The sequence below is a fragment of the Psammomys obesus genome, unplaced genomic scaffold, assembly GCF_907164565.1.
Source record: "Psammomys obesus unplaced genomic scaffold, mPsaObe1.curated_primary_1811, whole genome shotgun sequence".
Taxonomy (NCBI): Eukaryota; Metazoa; Chordata; class Mammalia; order Rodentia; family Muridae; genus Psammomys; species Psammomys obesus.
In genome coordinates, this window is record NW_026585687.1 from 509,826 (window position 1) to 514,537 (window position 4,712).

The 4,712-nt window shown below is 42.1% G+C and overlaps 1 long non-coding RNA gene across 4 annotated transcripts in view; it reads right to left on the minus strand.

Moving 5' to 3' along the window:
- Positions 1-4,712, minus strand: part of LOC129665613 (uncharacterized) — a 49,347-nt gene that overhangs the window by 33,636 nt on the left and 10,999 nt on the right. For 3 of the 4 annotated variants that reach the window (XR_008718399.1, XR_008718400.1, XR_008718393.1), the window contains exons 2-4: positions 4,062-4,217; positions 3,722-3,825; positions 1,739-1,834 (exon numbers count right to left, since the gene is read on the minus strand). This is a non-coding gene — a long non-coding RNA (uncharacterized LOC129665613). The remainder of the gene's footprint in view (positions 1-1,738; positions 1,835-3,721; positions 3,826-4,061; positions 4,218-4,712) is intronic. The other variant, XR_008718398.1, reaches the window with a different exon arrangement.

The window sequence follows — 4,712 nt, forward strand, 5'->3', positions numbered from 1 at the left end:
AGAGAGAGAGAGAGAGAGAGAGAGAGAGAGAGAGAGAGAGAGAGAGAAACAAGCAAGCAAACAAAACAAAACAAAAAACCAAAATCCAGACCTTATAGCAGTGGTCTAGGTAAAATTATGTATGCTTGGAAAACTTGTCTTTGAGATGGAGGTGGCAACTAAGGAATGCACAGCTCTTCCGGTTCTTGGTAAAAATTCCAAAGGGAACATGTCTAAGTCTCAGAGTACATGCTCAATAAATGGCATCAGGGAATAAACATTCAATTATCACATAGTCCATGTGCGTACATGTTATAATAATTTCTAAATGTTTTTTAAAAGCCAGGTAAGGCTGGGTGTGCGGTAGTATATAGCTTTAATCCCAGCACTCAGAGGAGGCAAGAGGCAGATGAATCTTTAAGATGAGACCAGGCAGGTTAGCCAGGGCTTCGCAGTGTGACAGTGTCTCAAAAACAAAAACAAGACAGCAAAACAAGAAAACCCTAAGTTACAACTTTCTGGAGACTTATGAATAACTGGATTTTAAAAGGCATCCATGAAAAGAAGGAAGAACCATATAGAAAAAACTAGTTGGCTACAGTGAGACATAACCAAGAGTTCTTTCTGGGCATGGTTGAGAACGTTCTCAATGCCAGGATTTGGGAGGCAGAGGCAGTAGGATCTCTGTGAGTTCCAGGGCAACCTGGTCTAAAAACTGAGTTCATGACAGCCAGGGCTACAGAGAAACCCCTGTCTCGAAAATAAAAAGAAAAAAATGTTCTTTCCGCATAAATATCTAGTCTGAAAAAGCTTTGTTTTTTTGAGATGGGTCTCACGTTACTAATGCTGGCCTTGTTATCCTGATCTTCCTAAAGCAATACCCGGTTCTGTTGAGACTACAGGAGGGAACTACTATGCCCTGCTGTGTCAATGTGTGTTTGTGATCTTCATTTTCCAAGGAAGAAATTCAGAAGCAAACCGATTTCAATTTGTAGGATCAGTTGTAAAGGCAATCCCCTATAAAGAAAGTGGGAGGAGGATTTAATCTCCACTGGCAATAGCCAAACTTCCTGAAAAGTCCAAGTGGTAATATTTGAGGGTCTGCAGAGCATACAGCCTCTACACCTGCTCAACTCTGTCATAGCCATAAAGGCCACAGACAATACTACATGACAATGACTACGTTCCAACAAAGCTTTCTACCAAGCAGAAGCTTGGGGGGCTGGAAGTCTAACTCAGAGGCAGGGCACAGAATTGAGCATTAGGTATAGCCCCAACACAAAACAAATGCGAAACAGGGGCTTACTTTCCTTGGGAGCCATTTCGGCTCTTCTGGCCCTCAGCAGTGGTGAGAATGGGATGCATCTGGTCTACCCAAACCATTTGAGAATGATATACAGCTGTGCCAAATGGCCTATGCTTAGAAACGGCATCTCTAAGAGTCTTCCTGACAGGAAGCGAGGTCAACGTCAGCCTGTATGTCTCTATTTACCTTACTTACTGTGTTACCTTTATCACTGTGAGACTATCTTTTTTAAGGTCACTCACTCATAGGATCTGGCAAATTCTAAACCATTTTTCAAACATATCTTCCTCAGAGCCAGATACAGTTCAGTGGTAGAATTGTTTTGTATGTCCAAAACCTAGGTTTGAGTCCTAGTACCACTCACCTCCACCCCTCCCCACCCACAGCCATTTATAATCTAGTCAAAGAGGGTCAACAAAAAGATTGCACCATTTATGATCTTCCCACAATCACCTGGGTCAGCCATCATTTCATGAAGAGGCAATGGCGGGTGTTGACAGTGGCAGAGGTGGACATGCTGACACCTGTAATCTCAGCACTCAGGAGATTCTAAAAAGAAAAGAAAAAGAAAAAAGAAAGGAAAAGAAAAGTTAAACAGAAAAACCAGTGGCAAGAAGGAGGAAAACAGAAGACACTGCTTGGCTTAATCCAGTCATCCTTTGTTCTTCAATAGATAGTGTGTGCTTACTAAGGACCTGAGATTACTTCAGGCATTAACAAAGCCCTGCCATTACTGGACAAAGGAATAAATACTAAATGTATAATGTGTCATACATGTTATACTGGAGTTTTCCCTTTATGATATAAAAAATTACGTTGAATGAAGTTAGCCAAGCACATACTACCAATTGAAGGCTGGAAATGCCACATGTGACACTCTCCTTTTGTTACCAAATAAAAGTAGTGACAACTTACCTGCCTCCCAAAGGCATCCATGCCAAAAGTGATTCATCCTGGTGGGCTGGTGTATCTGAGGAGGAATCCTCAGTAAAAAGGACAAATCTTAAATCAATCTAGACCAATGTTGGAAGTACCCTGTTGGTTGAGATTGTAGTTCCTGCCCGTACCGGATAGCCATTACAAGTTTGAAGGTAAAGGCAGAACTCCCTGCCCTAGGCAGGGTCCCTGCTCTTTGCCTGACTTTTAGATTACAGACTCCGCTAACCACACTTGATATATTATCTCTGACACAGCTTCCTGCTAGCTCTCCCCTCCCTGCACCTATCTGTTAATCAAGCACTGACATTCTACTCTTATGACTGGAGCATGCTGTATAATTCAGATCAAGCATCCTTGAAGTGCCTAGTTTCAGCCAGTTATGCTCACCTCTCCTTGGAGCCTCCTAACCACTCCCCTAGGGGTAGATATTCTTTGTTCTCTGGAAGTAAAGTTGAACTAGCCAGGTTTGTGCGATACCTGTATGGGTCTTGCTGGCCATTCCAGGCATGCTTCTTGTCTCTAGCCACTCCTGACTTTGTGAGCTGCTTCGAGGCAGCCACCAGGCAGGAGGAGAACAGACCAATTACAAAATTCTGATTACCAGTCCTGCTAGGCCACAGAGAAGGACTTTGTAGCCAGTTCTGAAGATAACTGATAAAACAGGATCGGATGAAAGGGGAGGAGGTCTTCCCCAATCAGTGGACTTGGAAAGGGGCAGGGAGAAGATGAGGGAGGGAGGGAGGGTTTGGGAGGGAATGAGGGAGCAGATACAGCTGGGATACAGAGTTAATAAAATATAACTAATAATAAAAAATAAAATAAAATAAAAAATTCTGATTGCCCAGCAATCTGGATGTTCAACAAGCATCCCAGGTGATGATATGTTACTAATATTGTATATCATGGTAATTAGCGTCATTCAGGAAAATATGATCTCAAAACTGTTATAGCCCAGGTATGGTAGCTTATGACTTTACCAAGAATAAGGTAGCTGAGACAGGAATGCCATGTCTTAGACCAGCTTAATCTACATATTGAGATGCTATCTCTCTCTCTCTCTCTATCACACACACACACACATTCACACACACATATACAAGTAATCTACTGTGGTGGTGCACTCCTTTAATCTCAGCACTTAGGAGGCAGAGGCAGGTGACTATCTCTGAGTTCAAGGCCAGCCTGGTCTACATAGCAAGTACAAGACAGCCAGGACTATACAGAAAAACCCTGTCTTGAGAAAAAGAAAACAAAAAAGCTTACCAAATCTATCTACTATCATAACTAACCACCATCTTGGGCAGTCTCCGATGTCTATAAAAACGTAAAAGACAGAAAAGGAGGTAGGGTTCTTTATTCTTTAATATAGCTGGAATATTTTAATATAGCCGGAATCTTTAGATAATGGGTAAATATGAAGAACCGTTTGATGCTTAGTAAGACCACCTTCCCTGTCCCTTCTCATTAACTGCTCAGTAGAGCCACTGAGTCACTTACCAAAGTTTTACTAGGATTTGAAAATTACATTCTTTAATAACCTCACTGGACCAAAAGAGCTTAATTTCTCTCTTCACAAGCAGCATAATTTCTGATAGCATCATCTGGAGATAGTAAAAAGAAACAAATTAAAAAGTAACAGTCAGTGTCTGAAATACAGCTTTACTTTGACTTTTTCCTCCTTTGGCCTCTATGTAGCCAAACCACAGACTTCCCATGCCTCCTCTGCCTCATTTCTCATCTCAAAGGTAGTCTCAAACCTTGGTTTACTCCCTGGCACAAGTAAATGAATAAATATATTTTAATGTTTATAACTAGAAATCACATTTTTTACTCTTACCATAACCATTTCTGCCTTTTCGAGACAGGGTTTCTCTGTGTAGCCTTCGCCGTCCTGGAACTCACTCTCTAGACCAGGCTGGCCTTGAACTCAGACACTCTCCTGCCTCTGCCTCCAGAGTGCTGGCATTAAAGGCATACACCACCACCGCTTGTCCTAGAAAATATACATATTCAATAATACTTTGTTACCTGGGCACTCCATGAAGTGCCCCAAGCACAGAACCAATCATGAGTTCTCCCAAATCCCCTAGATGAGCACCAACCAATCAGCGTAAAGATTACCTAATCACACTGGGACATCCCCTAACTGTTTTTAAATTGAGCCCTCATGCTCAGTTCCTGGTCACCATTCTACGGAATGGGGGCTCCTGCATGTTGGCAATTTCTGTAGAATAAACACTCTTTGTTTTTGCCTACTACCTGAATCTGAAGTCTTCCTTCCGTGATTCCCAGACCTGGCATTTTCATGTTTGTTTGTTTTTAATTGTGTGAAGTTAATTTTGAATAGGCAGGATAGCATAGGTCTGCAATCCCAGCGTGCTGGAGACTGAGGTAGGAGGATTGTTTAAGGCAGGATGACCTACACAACAATCCTGTCTCAGAAACCAAACCAAACCAAACCAAACCAAACCAAACCAAACCAAACCAA